The 22,864-nt window shown below is 50.5% G+C and overlaps 1 protein-coding gene across 3 annotated transcripts in view; it reads right to left on the bottom strand.

Moving 5' to 3' along the window:
* COL27A1 (collagen type XXVII alpha 1 chain) overlaps positions 1–16,547 on the bottom strand; it is a 184,924-nt gene extending 168,377 nt beyond the window's left edge. The window contains exons 1-2 of one of the 3 annotated variants that reach the window (XM_040083099.1): positions 16,469–16,547; positions 11,302–11,411 (exon numbers count right to left, since the gene is read on the bottom strand). The gene's annotated coding sequence lies outside the window, so the exon portion shown is untranslated. The remainder of the gene's footprint in view (positions 1–11,301; positions 11,412–16,468) is intronic. The other 2 variants (XM_040083097.2, XM_058423083.1) reach the window with 2 other exon arrangements.
* Between the last annotated feature and the right edge of the window lie 6,317 nt (positions 16,548–22,864).

The raw sequence follows: 22,864 nt of genomic DNA on the forward strand, positions 1-22,864 counted from the left end.
TTCTTCAGTTGGAATTTAGATTTCTGATCAAGGGTTCCCTTCCAAAGGAACACCAGAAAATTCTCAAGAAAACACAAAATATCTCACAGGAAGTTGAACCAATTATTCAAAATCCCTCTGCTCCTCCCCAGGCTGCATTCCCAGCACAAAACACCCCCCAACACCACTGCTGGGGGCTCCCATGACACAAACTCAGGGAAGTGCCTTGGGGAACAGACAAGGAGATCTGTTGGAGAACAGCGAGAGCACAAAGTGTCACAGAAGAATGGAAATTTTCTGGATTGAGTTTCCCTTTAAAAAAAAAAAAAAAAAAAAATCCTATTGGAAGGAGAATGTTTTCCAAGCAGCTCTTTTTAAATTATTTGTCAGGGATACTTACAGCCCACCCCAGTTTGTTTAGCACAAATAATCCAAATCAGAATTGCATCAGGTTTTGGCTGCAGGAGGGAGATGTGGGGTGGCTGTTTCAGCTCCAGGCTGGGGGAGCTCTCTCGTACCCCAGTGCTCCAGCCAAGCTGCCCTTCAGCTGGAGCACACCTTGCTCTGTGCCCCAGGGCACCACAGCTATCTCACCAGAAATCCACAGCAAAGCCAATCCCATCCCTCACATGCTCCTGGTTCTCAGTGACACTTTTTTCATGGTGGGCTGGGAAGGGGTTTTCTTGGCACCTGGAAGCCAGTTTGACCCTCTGAGATTGGAAAACCACAGGATTACTGCGAAATAATTTGGAGATTTCCCTGAAAAGCTTTTCTTCCATAAAATTCTCTGTCTTAGGGATTACCTTGGAAGGAGCTGAACACCTCATCAAAATCGGAATCCTTCCTGGGGCAGAGATTCCATCAGGAGGAGCCCCTGTGTCACAGTACCCCCACTCCCGCCTGTGCCCTAACCCAACATTTCCAACTGGAAAAAACACTTCAAATTTGAACTACTGCAGCTGAGGATGAGAGTTCAGCTTCAACGGGAACCCACTGTGAGGGGAGAGAAAACTCTAGCACTGGCTGGGTCTTTGAAAGGAACAAAGGCCAGCGATATCTCAGCAAGGAGTGTGGGAAGGGTAAATATCCATGTGCAGCATGGCCAGGGACTGCTGTCTAAAAATCCTTTACAGAACAAATGAAAGGTTGAAACCTTAAGAAGTTTGAGGCTGGGTTGGTTGTTTTGGTTTTGTTTTTTTGTTTTTTTTTTTTTTTCCCCCCCTATTTTTTAGGAACAAACATCTGTGGGAAGTATTTATGAGACAGTGAGAGGCCATCTTCAGAGTGGAAATAAAGCTTCCACACTATGAGTTTGTTAACATTGCCGCAGGAATCAGATGCAAACACAAAAGCTCGCTTGTTTTGTAATGACTCGCCGAGATAAGTGTCCCTTATCAGCAATACTGTTTTCTTTTGGAAAGGAAGGGGCTCTGTGTGTACAAGCAGGGGATGGAAGTCAATGAAAACAGAAGGCTGGAGAGGTCTGAATGGGTATTTTGTACTGTAATTCTAGCTTGGGGCTGCTTTTTTGGGTGTGGAAATATCAAACACTGACCTCCCACTGGCGGTCCTTGGCAGTGGGATAAGTCACCCCTTTATTTTTGCTCGGCCACAAAGCTGCTGTGTAACATGGCAAGGTCCTGCCCAGGTCCCACAGGGTGGACACAGCTCCCAGCAAACCCAGCTCCACTGCCCCTGCTCAAAATATCACCCAGCTCCTGCCCACAGCCAGGGCACCCCCACAGCAGCACTGCTCAGGCAGCTCTTTCAGTTTGGGAAGAAAAGAAGGTTTGTGCAGAAGAAATGTGGGGCCTTTGGTGGTGGATCTGGGGCTTTTTCTGTTTCTGACCCAAAAACACAAAATCCACCAAGCTGGGCTGGACTGAACTGCATGAAAGCATCACTAGCACAGAAGGGTGGGCAGGAACTTCTCTGTCCAAATAGTCACAGCATTCTTTTAAACCAGGAGGATCATCTCTGCTCTGAGATCTGCTCAGCAGGAAAGTGTCCATGGACCCTTTTGGCATCCAAAAAAGTTTAACTTTGGCCTTGGAGGCACTTTAGTGCCTGAGAGTGAACTGTTGGAGACTGATGTACCTGAATGAGGTGAGCACCTATAGGGAAGTGCTGGGCTCTTCTCTGGAGCAGTGCAAACTCAGAAACCAACACGTGGCATCAAGATTCAGGATAATTAAAGCAGAACCACAAGAGTGGGGAGTTCTGATCAGAAAAGGAATAAACTTGGCATCTCTGCTCTCAGGAGAGCATTTCAGAGCTTCCTGCTGCATCAGGAGCTCTCCTAAGACACCCCAACACCAGCACCTCTGACATTCCAGAGACCATCACAGCACACTGAAGCAGCAGCACAGCTTTGGGATGTGCTGTCACCACGTCACAGGAGGTTTTCCCTCTGCCCACATCAGTTTGTCTCCCAGTAATTGTAGTGGCAGGTGTGAACATAACATGGAGCTGCAGCCCAGTCGGGATAGAAAAGCCTGGGATCCATCAGCAGGATCCATCAGCAGCGCTGTGTCAACAGCCCAGGGCAGAGACGCGCCGGTTCCCAGGCACGTCATCTCCACGAGGCACAGGCTGTGCAGGGCCACATGCTGCTCCTCAGGCACAGGGAGGCTGAAAAGTCTGAGTTAAATAAAAGGGAAACAGCCCTGATCACCACCCATGTGAGCACTGCATCTCCCCACCCGCCTCACACGGACAGAGAGGAAAGGGTGCAAGAGAAGAGGAAGCTTTCGCTGCTGCCTCGTCAGGCAACAGAAGCCAACAGACTGAAGGAATGGCTGTGCTGTCATCTCCCACAGCCAAGGCTCCCTGGGTAACTGGCCAAAACACCACAGCTGAGATCTGGATTTTCATATTTAAGGCTACCCAGCTCAGCCCATTCTACCTCCAGAGCGATCCAGGCTGGAACACCCAGAGCAATCGTGGGGACGTGACTTCTTTGACCTATGCCAAGTACTGCTGAAAAGCCAGCCTGACACTGTGATGCATTTTTGCTCCTCCATTTCTAATTCAGACACAAATACCTACACAGACTCTGTTCCATAAACAAGTCTGGAACTAGACAGGGGGGATCAAGGGATTTTGTGGGATCCAGATGATACAGCCAAGGAATGCTCTAACACCATCCATCAGAGACAAAAATTAAAAAGGCAGGTTCGAAGAAAGACATCCACCAGGAAAGCACTCATGGGCAAAGGAGCACCTTGAACTTGAAGCAATTGTCACTTGAAAGCACTTTCTCTGCGTCTGCTGTGGATTTGGCACTTTGTTTGCCACGAGAAGGTCACTGTGAAATAATTGGCTGTTACTAAGCCAGTGCCAGCTCCCTGAGACTGGGCTACTCCTACTCTAGCAGGCTCCTGTCAAAAGACTGGCAGCCAGGGGAAGAGCTAGAACAACCCAAAGCCCTCGTGATCCCATCCACAAGAGCCAGCTGTGTGCTGCAGAAGCAGCCACCTGCTACGACAGGGACAGGAGATGAGGAAGCTCTGAGACAAAAGCATCAACTGCTGCGTGGAGAAATCCAAAAAGTTGCATTCTGGCTACAAACCAGGAGCAGAAACAGAATCAGGCATTTTGGTGCTCTCTCACTCCCTTCAGTGTGAATTTGATCGTACAGTTCTTTAATGTGTGTATAAAGTGGTCCTAAAATCCAGACAAAGCACCACTGCACTGCTCTTGACCTCCTTGGAGCCTGGAAACTTCTCCTTACCTCCAGTTTGGCAATATTCTGAGAGCAATGAGTAATTTGGAAAAATGAACTACTGCCACGCACATTACCACAATCTGCATCATACTTGATTGATTACAAGGACATCAAGTGCTAAAAATGTCAAAAACCTCACCTACATCATCATCATCTCCTGCTCCTCCCCATCCACGCCCCCTCCTGCCGTATCACCGAAACAGACTTGCTTGATTTAACGGGTTTAATTTCTGACACAGCCTTGTCACCCCTGTGGCAGCCAGCAGCCATTCCCTTACTCCAGAGAAGCCAGAGAGGAGCTACTCTGCTCTGCAGCTCCTGATTTCTTCCCCCCTGCACTTAGAGCAGAGTTTGCTCTCAGTTCTGAGTAACATCACTCATCCCTGGGAGTCTTTGAAGGGAGTCAAAGCCAAACTGGTGCTCAGAGCCCTCTTTGGCACTGCTCTGGGTACTTCAGGGTGAATTTCATCCTGTCCAATTATCCAAGCACCTCCAGCGTGAGCCCACACCACCAATGCCTGCAGAGCAGTAACTGGAACATCAAACTGCAATCATACAGGTTTGGATGGATGTTCTAAAAACATGGACTGTTCTGGCCTCTTTTACCATGCAGCTGGGCAGAGGATGGCTGCCTGATGAGTCTCACTCACAATAATTCTTCCTTCTCCATTTTTTTTTTTTTGAAGGTATGCCTGTTTGTTTGATCTAGTTTCTGCCTTTTTCACTTTGTCCTTCCTCTTTGATTCTCAGGGCACCGAGCAGCTCCCAGCTCAGCTGATGTCTTTTTGCACTCCCTCTGTTTCCTTTCATCACGATAATTTGCACTTATGTCCCTTATAAATTAGTCTGTCCCACATTACAGCAATCAACTGATCTGAGAGAAACACGACAAAACCCACTGTGTTCTGGGAGGCTTGTGAAGATGCTGGAGGCCATATGTTCCCGTCCCCAAATGGAATGCAACTTATGCTTTCCATCACAACTTGCTGCCATAGAAGCCTCTTTTATCCAGCTTAAGCCTAAATTGGTGAAGTCTCCCAGCTAGGAGGCCAGCATCCCTCAGCTGGAACAAGGCTGTGGTGTGTGGTCAGGGAGGAGCAGCCAGGACACGCCATGCCCAGACCCACAAAACCTGCTCAAACCACGGCCACTCGTGCAGGGAGCAGCCTCCTCCTGGGCCACAAAGGTACCTGGGGACCTGTGTGCGTCTGCATCCCGCAGCCTCCCATCCCTGCACCTGTGCTCTCTCTTCCAGCTGTGTTTTGGAAACCTCCGAGAGGCACAGCGGGCTGGTGCCACGCCGTGTGCCAATCCCTGCTGATGGACACCGAGCGATCCCAGCCTGGCCCCTGTGCCTGGGGGACAGCCAGCACTAGAGCCACGCTTCTCCCAGTTCATCAGCCCACCCCTGCATTGAGCCTGAGTCCAAACCCACCATGAGGGGAATGGCAGCCCATAATCACCTCCATCAGCATTTTATCCTGACCATCTTATCTCACATCCAGCAACTTCAGGTTTCTTCACCTGCTGCTGATTTCTCATCTATATTCTCTGAACACAGTCTTCTGCCCAGCCTAGCTCCGGTTAAAACTGTTCACCTCTCTCCCCACACTCTGTAAAGCCTCCCCAGAGGTTCCCATGCTCCTGCCAGCACCAACAGCTTCGGCTGTGCTGCCAGACCCGACCCTGGGGCAGTGACTGTGTGGGGTTTGAACGCGGCCTCCTGCATTCCCCACCCTGCTGAAATCCTCATCCCCACCCTGCCAAACCCCTGCTCAGGTCCCCATGTTGGCTCATCCTCCCATGGCTGCGTCTGCCTCTGCTCTGGCCTTGGCTGAGGTTTTGCCTCGGCTCGTATCTGCCTGGAACAGCACCGGGATGATTTTGTTTTAAATCTGTTTGCTTCTTCCCAACAATTCTCTCGTTTATTTTATCCTTTGATTCCCTCTTCAGCACCCAAGGCAAAGCCACTTTTCCCTGCACTCTCAAGGACCCTTCAGATCCCCAGCACAGACAGCAGCGAAGCGCACCCCTCTCCTCCCTGGGAGTTTTCCAACGCTTTCCTCTCTGATATCCCACAGGAAATCCCCCCCAAACAGCCAGGCTGCTGCTGTGCCAAGGCCACTGCTGCTCCTGAAAGCCACACTTTGCCCTGTGGCTCTTTGTGCTCCCCAGCTCAGCGTGTCCGTGTCACCCACAGCGTCCCTGTCCCCACCTGGGACCTCCCCCTGCAGCAGCACAGCGTGTCAGGGAGACTCGTGCATCCAAACAAACCCCCATTTCTTCCATCTCCCTCGTAAAGGAAAAATTCATCCTTTGCAATTTCTTTTTATGAGACCAGCTTTTACAGACCCTCCAGCTCTCGTTATGGAAAATAAGTGGAAACTCCTGGCAGGGGATTATATTCTTTGGGTTTTTTTTTTTTTAATATATACAAGCAAAAGCGTATATTATGCGCTGCCTACGTTGGCTTTGCCAACAAAATTTGCTGATGCTTGCAAAAGCTATAGGATAGTTGTCCAAATTTGCCTGCCACTTGCTACCCATAGACAGTCATGAATTGTCCCTCGTGCTGACAAGTTAATGTTGCATCATAAACTGCAAGTTTTGTTGCTATAACACATGACTGAATTCAATATGTCAGGAAAATGATTAATTGCCCCAGAGATTTAGATCTTTAAAAATAGCAGATATTCAAAAGCCCAATGTTCTTTATTCTAATGCTGGTAGAATTTACATCATGGTTAATAAATAACAGGCCTCCTTCAGAAATTAGGTCATTAGATTATTCTATTTGCAAACATAAAAATTCAATCAGATGGAACTGGTAATATCTGGGATACATTGATGAGACTGTTGTGACATCTCAAAAGCTTATGGGGATTATTTCAGGGAGATCTCGGTCTGACTTTTGAGCGCTTACAGGTTCAGGTGCTCCAGTATTGGGGTAAGAAAAAACCAAAAAGGTTCTTTGCAGCCACTCAGAAATTTGTATCTTATTGCATCCCAAAGGCGAGGGGCACATCATCACAAGGGGCAGACACTGATCTGCCTGAGGCAGGGACAGGACCCGGGGAACAGCTGGAGCTGTGTCAGGAAAGGTTTAGGCTGGATCTCAAGGAAAGGTTCTTCCCCCAGAGGGTGCTGGGCACTGCCCAGGCTCCCCATGGAATGGGCACGGCCCCGAGGCTGCCAGAGCTCCAAGAGCCTTTGGACAGCGCTGCCAGGGATGCCCAGGGTGGGGCTCTGGGCAGGGACAGGGGCTGGGCAATCCCTGTGGGTCCCTTCCCACTCAGGATATTCCATGAAAACAGAACGTGTGCTTTCAGCGTTCAGAGCTGCAGCTGCAAGAGGTTCTTCCAAGCCCTGTCTGCGTTGTACAGTACCATCATGACAAATGTGCTCCGAGCTCACGTATTCTCCAGTCACTTCTCTGCTTTTTGTGTAGCTGGGATGCACCAGACCGGAACCAAAGGATCTAATTCCAGGGTGACACACGATATTGAGCACTCTGGTGCTCCTCTGCTGAGCGTGCCCGTGCAGCACCACGACAAAGCCGGCCTCTCTCCACCCAAACAAGCAAGCCACTGCACAGTAACGGGGTTGTTGCACCAAAACCAAGGGATTTGCACATCCCAAAGATGATGCACTTCCTCCAGTGTACCCACAGCCATCACAGATGGCCTTTGCCAGGGCTCGACAGCAAATCTGCAGAGGGAACTGCTTCTGGTGGGATGCTCAGGCAAGCAGAGACAGGCAGGAAGGGGCCACATTTCCCTTCCTGAGCCAGTCCTGACCATTTTCACACACCTCTCCTGCACAGAGCAGCCTTCCCAGACCCAGCAAGAGCCTGGGAAGAGCTGCTGTTGCCAGGAGGCACATGGAAAAATAGAAGCCAATCATAAGTGATGGCTGGGCTGACAGTGAGCACTTTTAACACAGCTGCCACACACGAATGCCAATACACTGGGACTGAATCCCTTTCTCATCAGCCCTTTGTGAGCTGCAGGCTGCCAAGGGGAGCACGGCCCCCAGCAGGACAGAGCCTGACCTCAGGGCTGCCTTCCCGGGGTGTGGGATGAGGGAATCTGTGCTCTGAGGCTGCAGGAAGCAGATGTGGATAAAATCCTCTGGGATATTACCAGATTGTTAAGCCAGTACCTGTGTCTGCTTCGTTTCTCAGAAGTCCTGGCGATGCAGGAAGAATCAATATTTCCCCAGTGTTAGAGGATGCCTGGAACTGGAACAGGCTGCTTTTAGCCAGAGCACACCTACTCCCAAGAGCTGCAGGGAGATTTGGCACATAAATGCAACTGATTGAATGGCTTTGTCCCAATACAGACCTGGGGTCACGCTGTGGGGAGGAGAGGAGAACCCTGTCTCCTGCACAGGGACACAGCAGCCCGTGGGGACTCCAGGAGCTGCACTCAGGGCTCTCCATCCTTCTGCTGCTGCCCCAGGGCCAGGGCTGGCTCTGACAGCAGCCACCAACACCAGCCTTGTGTTAAACAACACATCTGTCAGCCTGCAGCCCGGGCTCTCTCAGCCCTGTACAGCCCAGCACTCCAGAAAACACTCCAGCTCTCAGGACAGAGGGCTCTTTCCTATTTTCTCTTTAAATGCCTTCCTGCTTCTCTTGGGGCACAGGAAGGTTGGTAAATAGAGCCCATGCTAGCACAGAAACACAAGCCTGGCCTGTACCTGGGTTGTTTTTTTAGAAAATGTTCTCCACTGAGGCTTTTCTGTTCCCTCCAGTCTCCACACCAGGACCCCAAGCTTTGGCCAAGCCTCTGCTCCTAACACTTTTTTGTTTTCTTAAATGGACTGAGAAGTCCTTTCATAAAGTTCACTTGAGGAAAACACATTCATGGCAGGGTCCAAGCAGGATTTCAGCTCAGCCCCTCACTCATATCAACACTGAGCCCATCTCATGACAATGTCCTGGCCTTGAAGAACCACATCCATGCACAAAAAACCCTTTCTGAGAAGATTTTTGCACCCATGGAGCTGCAAGGACTTCTGGCAGTTCTCTCACCACAGCTATCCAGGTGATGGACACCAACCTGAGGCTCTCCCTCAGCTGCCTCTGCCTGCAGCTGATGTGGTCTTGGGAAAACACAATATTTAAGACATGTTCCCTCCCCATGTTCAAAGTCTGGGCACCTAAGTGTGAATATAAGTATCTGCTCTTTGCAAGCGTCCTGTAGTTTTTCCAGCCTTAAAGTGTGGAGGGCAATGTTTAAAAAATGGGTAGAAGCATTTCTGTGTCAGATTCCTGTTTCAAACCTGGGTTATTCCACTCTGTTTTTTGAAGGGCAAGTTCTCACTGCTGGAGGAAGGCAGAATAAAGTCCAACAATGCTCTACAGGGTGACAAATCCTGACTGAACAAACAGGGCCTGGGACTAACCCTGACCCTGTTGGATAGACCTGACCAGACAATTTGCCCATCTCCTACATTAGATTTCCATCAGAATTTAGGACAGGCACAGAAATGAGCAAGAAGACAACAAGGAGATACAGAAACACCTAGAAAATAAACCCCTGGCTGCAAAACATTTTGGCAAAGTCACAAATAAGCCCAGTAGAATGAGTTGTCTTTCCTGGCTGTCCAGTCACAGCCACCTCCCAGGACATAAGAAACATCACTGTGGGATGGAGATGAGTTTCCCAGAAGTCTGTGTAGGAATGGACCAGGAGTGGAGGCAGCAGAGAAAGTTTGGTGTCCCAGGGGAGCAGCCACACACCGCTCCAAAAGCTGACCTTCCAGTCCTCCACAGAGAGGGGGAGGCTTTCGTCATTGCTAAAAAAAGCAGGCAGATGGGAAGGGGCAGATGTAATAATCTGGGGGGTTTCCTCCTGTGAAGATGAGTGGGCACCACAGGAATGAGAAATGAAGCTCAACACAGAGGTGGAGCCTGCCTGAAAACTGGCACAACACGCTGCTGCACGGAAGGATTTCAGTTTTCACATGCTCCATTTTTCCAACCCAACAAGATGAATTTTTCCACAGAAGCAGATGCTTTTCTTGAAAGATTTCTTTGAGCAGAAATGCCAAATTCTCCATCAGGAAACTGTTGTGATGGAAGCATTTTCAACCAACCCCATTCGAGGTCTATTTCAGGACTGGCCTTTGCTGGCCTGAGTCAGTTCTTTAACTCATCGTGGGTTGTTTTTCCTGCCATTACGTACTTTTAAACTGAGAGTGTCTCTGCTTTAACTGAGCTCCTGCTACTGTTTAGACAAGTCCTTGTTCTGCTCATGAACACTGAGCACGGCAGCCCTGGCGTGAGCAGGAGCTGCTGGGCAGCAATCACCTCCCAGTAGGGAATCCCCCTCCCAGCAGGATGGTGGCTGTTGTACAGGGATTGTTCATCCCTCCACACTCTCCTCTAACTCCTCAACCTCTGAAAATCCAACAGTTTCAAACCAGTTTTGAGGCATTTTTCAGCCTACTCCACCCATTTCCAGAGTGATGTCATGAGAGTTTAAAACCATTGTCTGGTTCCACGGGCTCACTTCCATTTCCCATTCCCCCTGATGAGCTGGGAATGATTTCTTTCCCTGCTCAGTTCCAGCTCAGCATCCTGCTGCATCCCTGTTGCATCCCCTGGCCTCCAAGTGCAGGAGGACGAGGGTGCCAGGGAGCAGCAGATGCCACCAGGACAGCAAGGTGTGGCATCAAGCAGCTTGGGATGCTCCAGCCATGCCTCCAACCTCACTTCAGTGTTTTACCACCCTTCCCAGGGAGGGCTTTGACCAAAACCCTGCGTTTTCCACTACTGGGATGGGATTTGGGCAAGCTGGGCTGCAGACAATTAACAGGGCAGAGTCCCACAGCTCTGACCTGTGCTGAGAGCAGCAACCTCTGCCTTGAGCCACAAAACAGAGAAGCACCCAGCAGGAATTTCATACATTTCCATTTCGGTTGGCACAGACCTTCAGTTCATCAGTTCCATCTGTCAGCCCAGCAGCACCACATCCACCAGTAAAATCAAGTCCCTAAGTGCCAAGCTTCTGGAATACTCCCAAAGATGGCAATTCCACCCCTTCCCTGGGTTCCATGCCTGACCACCCTGTCAGTGAAACGATTTCCCCCGATATCCCAATCTAAACTTCCCCAGCATAACCTCAGAACATTTAATTTTGTCCAATTGTTTGTTATTTGGGAGAAGGGACCGGTCCCAACCTCCTCAACTCAACCGCCTGAAAGGAGATTGGAGTTAGAAGTTCCCTACTCAGCCTCCCTCTCTCCCAGCTACAAACCCATCTCCCTCAGCCTCTTCTCTGCAAATCTGTGCTCCAGACCCTTCCCCAGCTCCATCTCCCTTCTGTGGACGCACGACACTTAACAAATTTAACAACAGCATTTAACAAACGCCACCAAAGCGCTCCCCGTTGAGGAAACCACCTGCAACCGGCGGAGCAGCTCCGACCTCGCTGCCACAGCTGCCCCTGCACCGGGACCTTTTCCCACATCTCACATCCTCTCCCAGGACGGAGCAGAGGATTTGTGGCCTCCGGTTGCCCTCTCGTGGTGCAGCTCAAGCCAGCAGTTTTCAATATTCACCCGCAGCTCAAATCTCCCCGTCACACCTGGGAACATCAGCGCGTTTCCCCGAGGTACCTTCTCAGACCTCTCCAGAGCACCAGCTGCGCCGAGCTGTCCATCCCTGCAGCTCAGGACAACATCCTTCCTCTCAATGCTGGTTTTCATAGAAGCATTAAAAAGAAGAAGAAGAAAAAAATTTCTATGCGTAAGAGGATTGGATTTCCAGTAAAAACTCCAGCCAAAAACCATTTGAAAGTTTGTGTTTGTTTGTTTTCTTTAAACAAATCAAAACAAACTCTGCTTTAGCCAAGAACTGAACCAGAAAGTTATTCTTGTCCCTCCACAAATAAGTCCTGCGGAACACTGGATCCTTTCAAACCAACAACAAAAGCTGTACCATAAATAGAGATTACTTGTTTTCACTTCTATCATTTCCATTACAAAGACACTTCATCTTTTATTGAACTAGCTCGTGGTTTAAATTAAAATTTGTTTTTAAATAGAAATATTGTTCCCTTGACTCAGTGGTGAAAGCACACCAGGGTGGGAGATCAGTAACACTGGTGGCTGTCAGACTCTCCCTGTCATTTAGGAAGTTAGTTAAATTCACAGCACTGCCTGAAGTGGGATAAACACATCTCCACAGAGGATCTCAGACACTGGGACCTTGGAGTGTGGGCTCTCCTGAGCTCAGCCTCACCTCCAGCTCTCTCTAGAAACCTACAATAGCCCCGGTGCCCCAATGACACGAGGGTGTACCTGGAATTGCTGGGCAACCTCCAGGGAAGTCCTGCACGTCCCACACCTGAGCCCGTCCCTCGTGCCCTTCACTGGGACCACCGGGATGCACAAGATTTTTCACTCAAGCGTGTGCTGTGAGCTCCCACCAAGAAACACTGGATTAAAACCAAAAGGCATCACAAATTTCATCTGACTCCATTCCTGGAGGTGTTCCCAGCTAGGTGGCACAGGACCCTGAAGAACCTGGAGCAGTGGAGGGTGTCCTTGCCTGTGGCAGAGGCTTCTGAGGTCCCTTCCAACCCAAACCACTCCAGGGCTCTATGATTTACGGTCACAGTTTAGTGTAGGACACCTAGACAAGCAAACCCTACAAGGGCAGGCACCATTCCCCAAAACAACACAGCCTCCAGGCAGAGAAACCTGCTTTGATCGAACTTCAGCTCAGGACAGAGCCCGAGGACGGAGCTGCATGTCCTGTGCAGGCAAAAGCCAGATGATTCAATAGCTCTTTCGAGATGTGCCCTTAGAATTTGAATTTCAGAAAAACAACAACCCCAAGAAAATCAATGAAAAAGCAATTTGCTGAACGGTTGAGACATAAGAGCCAATCGCTATCTTCACCAGCCCATCACAAACACACCACGCACTTTAAAAAGCCATTAATACTGCAACTTCCAAACAGCCTAAGGCACAAAGGGAGAAAAAGCAGATTTAAACGCTGAGATTCACAGGAGCCAGGAGTGCTCTGCTGCCATCTCCAGTGCAGAGAGAAAACCTGCCCGTGCCTCATGTAAAATGTGTGTAGCATCCACCAGAACAAGTAAGGGAAACCCAGTGGCCGTTTGCTGGGGGAGAAAGTCACTTCACGTGAGATTTCCTTAAAATGACCTCCCTAAAAAGCATCTCCTCCTGCTACAGCTGGGGACTTTGGTCTGATCCCCTCGGGGCCTTTCCTGCTGCCCAGATTTGGGCACCGTCCCCTCTGACCATGCAGGAGGAGAGGTGAGAGGCCTGAAGGGATGCTCCTGATGTGCCAGAACCAACTGGGATCCTGAGATCCCACCAGGACACAAGCAGATCTTTTGTGAGCATCACCCAAACACCACCACCAATCAACAAACCCAAACACCAGCACATGTTTAGGCTGGAGCTTTGCTCTCCAAGCCTCACTGAGCTCATTTAGGGGGCTCCAGTGTGCCCCAGGCACCACTCAGGCTCGGCGCTCTTTCACCAGAGCAGGGCTCTTTACACCCTGGCACTGAGCTGTCAGCCTGAACTGGGAACAAATAAAACAGCCAAACAACACTAATTGGTTCGTGGCATGCCCTGCCAGGGATGTGGCAGCTTTTGGGCACCACCGCCAGCCCCGGGCTGGGTTGATGCTGTGCCACAGGAAGGCAGGGACTGGAGGGACGTATTCCTGCAAGGACCTTCCCGAGATTGGCACCCACTACGCAATCAGAGTCTTGCTGGAAAAACCCAGAAAACTGGCATTCCACAAGGCAAAACAAACCAAGCAAGCCCAGGTGTGGCTGCTGGGGCTCTGCCAGCCCCAGGAGTGGCGGCAGGAGGCACTCAGCAGCTGCCCCCACACGTGCCACCCTCCGTGCAGAGGGCTCAGCTCACCCATCAGCACCCCTACAGCACTCCCAAAGCCCCGCTCTGCCCCTCACCACATCCACATGGAGCCAGGAGGATGCTCAGTGCCTCTGGCACACGGTCCCTGCTGAGGCAGGACCACCCAGCCTCGGGAGCTGCTCAGCCCGGCCGGGGAGCAGATGGAGGCCAAGTTCTCATTACTGCAGATCATTAGCCGGGCTGGAAGAGGCCTCCCCTTATCGCTTTCCCACGTTGACACCAAAGAAGCTGCATCACTCTGCTCCCGTCTGGCTGCTGGCTCAGGTCGAGGTGAGCCTCAGCCCAAGGGCATTAACCCTTTGTGCATCACCTCAGCACCTATTATCGCTGTTTCAGCCCCTGAGGACATCCCTCGGGAGCCAAGCAACCTAAAGCAGTAGCTGGGCATGTTTCACTTGTAGGTATTTTTCGGGACTGACACAGTTTAACCAGAGCCAAAATCCCACCTGAAAAGGGATTGCTGTCGAATTGGAGCCATGCCAACTGCTGTCTGGGACTCCTCATTCTCCCTTACCAACAACCAGGCCAGGTGCCAGGGGGTTCAAAATAACCACTGGTAAAAGCTTGCTCAGCCCCTCAGCCATCAGTGCCAGCACAGCCAAGGGGAAAAGGAAGTTTGTGAATGCCTAAAGCTTTTATTTTCACCACCAATTTAGCGATGATTTAGCTTATTGTCTGACAGCTCTTTTGGCATCAAGGATTTTTATCAATAAAGCAAACTAGGGGAGCTTTGTACACCAATGAGCACAGGGGCACAGGTACAGAGCAGTGAAGGTGACAAAGGAGGCAAAGCCACCCCCAGTGACACTAGAAACCACTGACACAGGCTCAGAGGTGTGAAACAGGGATGGGCATTCCCACAGGGGAAACAAATGCCCCACAACCCTGCAGCAAATCCCTCACCCGGGCAGGAGAGTGCTCCATCCACCGGGCTGCACCTCTGTGAGCCAGAGCCCTTCATTAAATCCCCACTCCTGGATGAGGGAACACACTTGGCACCACTGCATGTCACAGCAGTTCCACCCCAGCTTCACAGCAAAACCACCCCTCACACTGACGCCGGGAATTCCTGCTCTGGGCAGCAGCTCACTCGAAACACCTGGTAAAACCCCAAACCCCTCCCCAGCTTAACTCAGCCCAGCTGGGGGCAATTCACCTCCAATACCCCACGGGCTCTGCCCCTCCCTGAGGAGCCCCTGCAGCCCGGGGCTCTCTGCTCAATGCTCCCTGACCTTCCCTAGAGGAGTCAGAACGTCCCTGACAGAGGCTTTGATCCCATTTCTGACTGCTGTCCTTCTCCTGAAGGGCACCTTGTTGCCATTTCCCCCCCCCAGCACCATCTGTTCTCCCTTTACACTCCCGAAATGCTTCTTTTTGTCTCCCAGGTATTTCCCCTTGCTGCACCTCCTGCTCCTTCAGGCACAACAGCCACCCCCCAGACCCGCACCGATTACAGCGCTCTGTGCTGGAACTGCTCAGTCCCCGGCTGCATCCTGCGAGCAATCTACCAGCTAATTAGTAATTAATTATTTGCACATCCCTAATGCTTCCTTTCCAGGCTAGCAGAGCATTTTACGAGCACAAAGAAACCAAAACTCATCGTTCCCCCAGAGCCAGCAGGGAGCCCAACACGCCCGGGGATGCCAAAAGCTGCTCTGCTGCTCACATCAGCTGCTGGGACACCGCAGTTTTGGGGCACCAGCACCATCCTCATGGGCACCAGTCACATCCTGGAGCTACAGTTTCCCTCGTTATGCACCACTCCCATCCAGCAGAGCCAACCACATCCACTACAGAACAGCAGTGACCCCTCTCCCCCCTCCTTTTTCTTTTCCTCATACCCAACATAAGCATTACATTCTTTTTGAGCCACAACTCCGGTGTTGAACACCATGATTTAGGAGTCTAAACACCACTGAGAAGCACACAAGAACCCCCTGCCTGCTGCAGAAGCCTCTTCTCCCTCCCAGGGCTGCAGAGGGGAGAAGAAGGACCCCAAATCAGGAGCAGTTGCCAGCAGCAATTGGCATCCCAGCTGCAAATAACTCCCACTCCCTCAGCCCTCATAAATAAGAGGGGGAAAAAGTTAAGAATTGCTTTGCCAGATGGCTGTAGATCATAAGTGATCTGTCAAAGGAAAAATAACCTGCTCACTGCTTTTCCCCACGGGACTGAAACATACCTGGATTTCCACTTTGATAACACCAGGACCCTCAGCCATACAGGGAGAAACAATATTAACTTTGCAGGAGCTGCAGGCCCATCACCCCCAATCCTTCTGTGCTTTGTGCCCCTTCCTGGTATTTATTTAGAAGTCAATAAGGCTTTCCTGGGTAACCTGAGTCCAACACACAGCACACAGAGAAGCACATGGGGTGTGCACATGGATCTGGGCTGGCCCCAGGACCAGCTCCCCTTCTTCAGCACACTTTGGAGAGGCAAAACTCAGAGACTGCTCCATAGAAGTCCAAAAGCTGCAGCTGTTGGGAAGCTGCTCCACAAAGTCTGTTTCTGGTTTTTCACAGAGATTAAACACCCCAAACACTCTTTTGGCTTTGAGGCAGCAGAGCACTCCCAACCCAGGCAGTGCCCTGGGGCACTCAGGGCTCTCTCTGCCTCAGCCCACCTGCTGCTAGAACAAATCCCTCTGGACCAGCCTGTTGTTCCATGCTAGCGGTCACCTCCTAAGCATCCCACACTCAGTGGTACCACCAGAGATGTGTTACCTGTCTAGGGAGAGCAGGCTTTCACCCCAACAGCCCCTGCACCCCACAAACACAACCGTCCCCTACAACACACAGAGCCCATTTCACCCCTAGTGCACAACCTCACCTGGGACAGCCAGAGCATCCTGCACCCAGCACGATCCTCAGAGAAGAGAGCAATCCTTCCCGTGCCACAGCTACCTCCCTGCCCCTTGAAACTGCTCCCACCCCTTCCCATCAGCAGATGATGACCTCTGGGGCTGCCCTTGACCACCAGCACCTGTGCCAGGGCAGGACACGGCTCAGGGCTCTGCTACCACCTGGCACCTGCTGATTTGCTGCAGCTGCTGCAGGAGCGTGCAGGTCATCATAGCATCCCAGAATCGTGTGTGATCTCCAGCTGGAAGGGATCAGTAAGAATCCAGCAAGTCCAACCCCCTCCTCCTTGCAGGAGTGCCTCACACCGACCCAAACATCAGCATACTCCTTGCTGCCCGCAGGTGCTTTGGGCTACAGCTGCCACTTCACACTGGGAGGATCCCAGTCTGTACTGGGATCTACTTTGTCCTGTCCCCTTCAGGTCAGGGCAGACCTTCCCCTGTGCCATTTCATCAACACATCAATAAGGAAGTTTCCGTGAATGACTAAAGCTTGTGCTGGGCTTAGCAGAGAGCCATAGGGTTTCATCCAATACCTGTTGCTCCTCTGACTCTATTTTTGAAGGAAACTAAACAGGAATTAGCCACAGACAGCGGATCCCAAAGCTGGATCCTTTCACAACACCTGCCCAAAAGGTGAGTGGCACAGAAGAGCTGTTCCCTGCCCCATTACAAACCCTTATCTCCAGCAGAGACCACAATGGGCCCAACATACCTGCCAGGCTTCTTCTTCCCAGATTTTTTGTTGCCAGATTTTGGGAGTCTTTATGGGCCAGGCTGACTCAAGGGGCATCATCCAAATTTCCTTGTCCCAAGATCTCCCTTTTTGCCTGGTTTCTGCCCTCAGCCCACCTTGCCCACATCAAGCAGACGGTGCCCCGAGCCTCGTGCTGGAAGTGCTGTTGGCCCAAATGAAGCGTAACACGCCGAGCTGTCCCTAACAAAGGGTTCCTCTGTTTGGCTTTCCCGGGAGGGTTATTATAGCCGGCGTTTATTTTGGCCTGGGACCAAAACATGCATTAGTGTGCCTCATCCTGTGCACTTCTGTGTGCGGCTCTGACAGCCGTGGGGGGCTTGCAGATGCCAGGCCAGGCTGGAGGGAAGTTTTTCAGGAGTTAAAAAATCTCCTTCCCGTACACGCACCGTTCAGAGGAACGGGCCTGGAGCATCCTGGCATAGTGGGGAAGGTCCATGCTGGCCCCACGTGTGCCCAGCCCTGCCCAGTTTGCTGTGGGGCAGTGGTGAGTGCCAGGGGCGGGCTCAGGGATCTGCCCCACAGTCCCAGCTGTGCTGCCAGGCTGTGCAGTAATTCATTTTGGTTTCTCACAGTGGGATAATGATCCTCAACCTGCATCGTAAATGTTTCAGGGAGTAACAAGGACAGCAACAGGTCCGCACTGTGCTGGGAGGATGGCTGTACAGCAGCTGAAGGGTTATTCCCATTCCCAGGGCATGGAGCTGCTGGAGAAACGTCTCTCCACGCCAGGTGATGCAGGTGCTGTCCCCACCCTATATATCAGTTTCTCTGAGGATGGTGCCACCCTGCAAACTGGTGCACCTCTGACTAAAATGCCTTAAACTGCATTTTGTAGCCTCAAAAACCCCACCAGCATGGTGCTGGGCAGCAGCAACAGCTCACCTGAGCCCAGGTCAGGTGCTGGGACACTCAGCCCCCCACGCTGCAGCCACAGGTGCTGCACTGTGTCCCTGTGTGAGCAGCGCCCTCGCTGTGCTTTTGGCACATCCCTTGCTGAGCTGGAAACGTCAAAGCAGATGGCATCTGCTCTCTGTGCCGTGCTGTAATTAGGAAACAATATTATTAAAACCACTTCCCATCTCTGCTCTCTTTTCATCTCCCATCCTTGTCGTTGTTTCTCTATTCTCTCCCGTGCAGCCCGTGGCCTTTGGGCTGAATGCTGATGAGCTGTTGTTTGGCCTAATCTGCAGCGCTTGTTAACGGCGTTGTTAACACAGTTTCAAAGCACCTGCTCTGCGTTGGCTTCCCCCAAGTCCTGCCCCTCCAAATCAGAGCCCATTGCTGGGGAGGTGCTGGGTTATTGCTCTTTTCTGCTCCAGATGCTCACGGGCACAAGCTTTTCACCCACATTGAAACCGAGCTCTGCCCCATCCGTGTGTTTTGCTGTGAGGGCGTCGGTGCCCACGGGATTTTTTTGGTAAATCACTACGTAAAGGCATTGCATAGATATCTGTACATCCAGCCTTGTAACCTTCCCCACAATTATTTGTTTCCTAAAGGAGCATGGCCAGAGTTGGCAGACACCAAGAGGGTTACAGGGATGGAGCTCCTCTCCTGGGAGGGGAGGCTGAGAGAATTGGGTTTGGTCAGCCTGGAAGAGAGAAGGATTGAGACTCACCTTATTGTGGCCTTCCAGGATCTGAGGGGAGCCTACAACAAGGATGGAGAGAGGGCAGGGAGTGACTGGACAAGGTGGAATGGCTTCAAACTGAGAGAGAGTAGGTGTCGTTAGAGGACACGAAGAGAAATGATACATACTTTCTGACTTTAAGAAAAAGGCTGAAGAAGAACTTTATTATTTATAAAGACCTTGCTTTTATAGGTTTTGAAGAATGACCAGGGATTGGAGAACAAGGTTACCACCTCTCCATCCCACTGGCCAGGCTAGAAGGCCATCAGTTGACTGTCATCAGAAAGGAATGTGGAAATCACGATGTTTCCAGTACAGGCTGTGGGAAATTCAGTTACAGAGCTGTAAACATCTTGCAAAAGCTCACATAATATAGCAACAAGTAGGTTTACATGAGATATTAGGAAGAGACTCTTCCCTGTGAGGGTGGTGAGGCCCTGGATCCCTGGAAGTGCCCAAGGCCAGGTTGGACAGGGCTTGGAGCAGCCTGGGATAATAGAAGGTGTCCCTGCCCGTGGCAGGGGTGGGATGAGATGATCTCTAAGGTCCTCTTCAAACCAAACCAGTCTGTGATTCTAGGATTTCTCCCAGGCCACCCGCTCCTGAGAGATCCAAGTGCCAACACTGGATGAGGAGTGCTTTCCATCACTCTTTCCACAGCAAGGATTTTACCTTCAATTCATGCATCTTACAGTCGAATTTCAAACGTAAAACGTAGGCACAACAGCCACAGATATCCTGCCCTCTGCTGAGTGAGAAGATGCAGATGGCAAGTGGGGAGGAACAGGGCTGCAGGAAGGGACAGGGGCAGTCAGGTGGCCCAAGAGAAGAGATGCCAGTGGAGCTGAGACCTTGTGGAGTTAACTGGAGAGGGAACTGGAGCCTCCTCTCTGCCAGGCACAGCACGGCTCACACTCCCCCAAGAAGTGCTTTGAGCTCACCAGGTAGCAGCTGGGCAAGAGGAGTTGAGCACTGTTTGTACGTGGCACTCCCGGGTGTGTTAAGATGACATTTCAACTCCAGTTCAGCACATTCTGGGCACATCAGTGACACCCCAGCTCTGAGTTACCCCACCTTGAGCTGCTCTGAGGGCTGGGAGGGAAGCCAGCTGCAATTTACTGCTGGAGAAGCAGCTGGAAATGCTCTTCCACCTGTCAGCCAGGACACATCTGGGTCTCTTGTTTTAGCATCACTTTCGTCTAGGAGCAGATGAAAACTTCTAGAAGTTAAGGTAACTTTCTAAGAACAACTTAGTAACATCATAAAAGAGTACCAAAAGTGTATTGAAGGCATTTGTACCATTTTCCTGCCCAGTCTTCTTCCTTTTATTGAGCGCTGTGTTTTGGGCTAGATGAGAACCCCGGTCTCTCCAGAATGCTCCCATAATAGCTGGTACTGGGATCTGGAGCTGCAGACATTAATTAGCCAAGCACAAAGATGCCTTTGAACCTAAAAACTTGCAGACAATAATACTCTTTTACATGCTAATAGATAGGATTGTTCTTCAAATGTGTGACATTTATGGCAGTATAATATCTCTGGTAGGAAGCATGCCAGGGTTAGGCACGACTTCCCAAGGCAAGTGCTGGGGAAAGAAAGGGTTGGAACAGGAATTAATAGACAAGATTTGTGATTGAATTTCACTTTAGGTTTCCTCCAGTTGTGCTGTTTCCTTCCCATATTTCAAAAGCTATGACTGCCCTGGAAGGTAATTCACACAAAACCCCCTAAACAAAGCAGTGCAAATAGAGCAGCAAACGGAGATGGGCTGTAAATCAGCGTCATCCACCTGGAAGCTTTGCTGGCTGGTATCCAACTGAAAAATCAGGGCCAGGCCTCAGCAGCTCTGCTTAATATCAGAGAGACAATAGGCAGGAATGCCTGCCTGGAGATGTTTGCTTGAAACGGATGAATTATTAATAAACTTATTGTTATTTGTTTTTGTTCTTAAGCAGCTTGTCTCGGTACACATGTTAAAGTGGATTTCAGTCTTTCCTTATTATGCCTAACAAATATTTGTGTCCAGATGCGAAGTGGGGACAGTATCTAAATTCTGATGAGAGATGCCCAGAGGGAATTTGTGTACATGGGGCAGTGGGAAATCTGGGTTTGTGTTTGCATCCCTGCCCACCTGTGGTTACCGTTTGTTTGCTTGAGTCAAGCACCTTTCCAATGGCCAGCCAGCCCATAATATTGTTCAAAAACCTGCAAGAAGAAGATGTGCAGCAGCTCTGAGGGGCAGAGCTGGCATTGCACCCAAAACTCCATGTGACTCCTTCCCCAGGCTGAGTCCTGCCAATATCTCTACTGCATTCCCAGCGGAGAGGAGAGCTTGAGGAGCAGCAAGCCTGACATTTTTGGTGTTAGCTCATGGCTGAGACAGGAGCGGGAATGCTGCCATGATGTCTACTGAATAAATATGTGCTACTGCTGCTCTCATTTGTCTGTACAGTTTTGGAGGAGTTGCAGATGGCCCTTTAAATACTTGCAAGGCCTGCAGCTTTTCCAGAGTGGTTTTTTCCCTCCCCTTTCTCCAAGCTACTTGTCTGCCTACAGTAATTAATATTATCTAATGGGGTGAAGAGCAAAGCAAAGCCTTCATAGTTGAGATAATTCACACAAACAAAAATGTAAACAGCTGTCTGAGAGAGAAGGAAGAAACGGGCTCAGAGACAGGACCCTGCAGGAATGGGCTGCCTGGAGCTGTACAAAAGCCTGTGCCAGGATGTTTGGTGCCCACTGGGCACAGCCAAGAGAGGCTGTGCTGCCACATCCTGGACAAGGAGTGGGGCCACTGGCAGCCCCGGGGCACTGTCCAGGGGGTTTGATTCCCTAGAAATCTCGATTCCCATAAAACTCTGTGATGCCAAAACTCATCACTGTGCTCATCCGAATGGCTCATCCTGGCTGAGAACTTCCAGGACTCAGGGAATCACAAGGAGAGAAACATCCCCCTGTGAACCACAAGCACTCAGTTTCAGATCTGTTCCTAGACCACAGGGCTGAGGATCTCCGAGCTGGGTGGTTTCAGAGGACAGGGGCAGGGTGACAGGGCAGGTCATTAGCTGGGCTCTGCCATGGCAGGTGGCTCTGCTCCCAGCCAGGGCTGAGATGTGCCCTGGCAGGAACATCCCTGCTTGCAGGGACAGCTCTGTAATGAACTGGGCTGCAAGCTGCTCCACTTTTGGAGGAGGCATTGGCTTTTAAAGATCACCTCAGGAGGAGTTAACGAAGCATTTCCCTTTGTGCTCCCCTGCCTTTCTGCCTTCCCTGGTCCTTTGGGCACAGGAACCTTCCATATTATTCATCCTGACTTTGCTTAGATCTCAAAACAGGGCTTTTCCTCCCATGGTATTTATGAAGAGTCAGTTGGGGTTTTTTCTAGGGGATTTAATACAAAAAAATCCTGCTTTTTGAGGCTCAGGAAAAATCTGTTTGGCTGGTGCTTGGGCATCTGAAATCTGGTGAAGACTTCTTCCACTTTCAAAATTCTCCGCAAGAGGCTGGAAAAAAATATTTTTTGTTCAGTCAAACAGATTTTAATAATTAAAAACATTTTTGTTTTCATGGTGACTTGTTTTATATTCCAAACCCAGACCTTATTAATTGGTTCAAACTGGAAAAACTCAAGATAACTCATTGCCCAAATTTGGGAAGAAGATGTTGTGACTTGGTGGGAGCAATGTGTTTGTTTCTGTCCCTGACGTGATTTTTCTGTGAAATGACCTTTTGCTGTTTTCATTTTGCCACACCTGCATTGTCCAACAAAGTGGTGGCTCTGGAAGTGGCTTTTCCAAGCACCTGCACCAAGAGCTGAATTTCTGCTGTTGGCAGAGGGAACAGGCGAGAGGCTGTGGGCACCATCACCATGGATATTCCCTGCAGAGAGAAATCACGCATCGTGGGGAATGCGCTTTATATAACTCCCTGGCTGAGGGAATATTTCCCAAGTTTCTGTTACAGGCACTGAGCAAATCC

The sequence above is a fragment of the Hirundo rustica genome, chromosome 20, assembly GCF_015227805.2.
Source record: "Hirundo rustica isolate bHirRus1 chromosome 20, bHirRus1.pri.v3, whole genome shotgun sequence".
Lineage (NCBI taxonomy): Eukaryota > Metazoa > Chordata > Aves > Passeriformes > Hirundinidae > Hirundo > Hirundo rustica.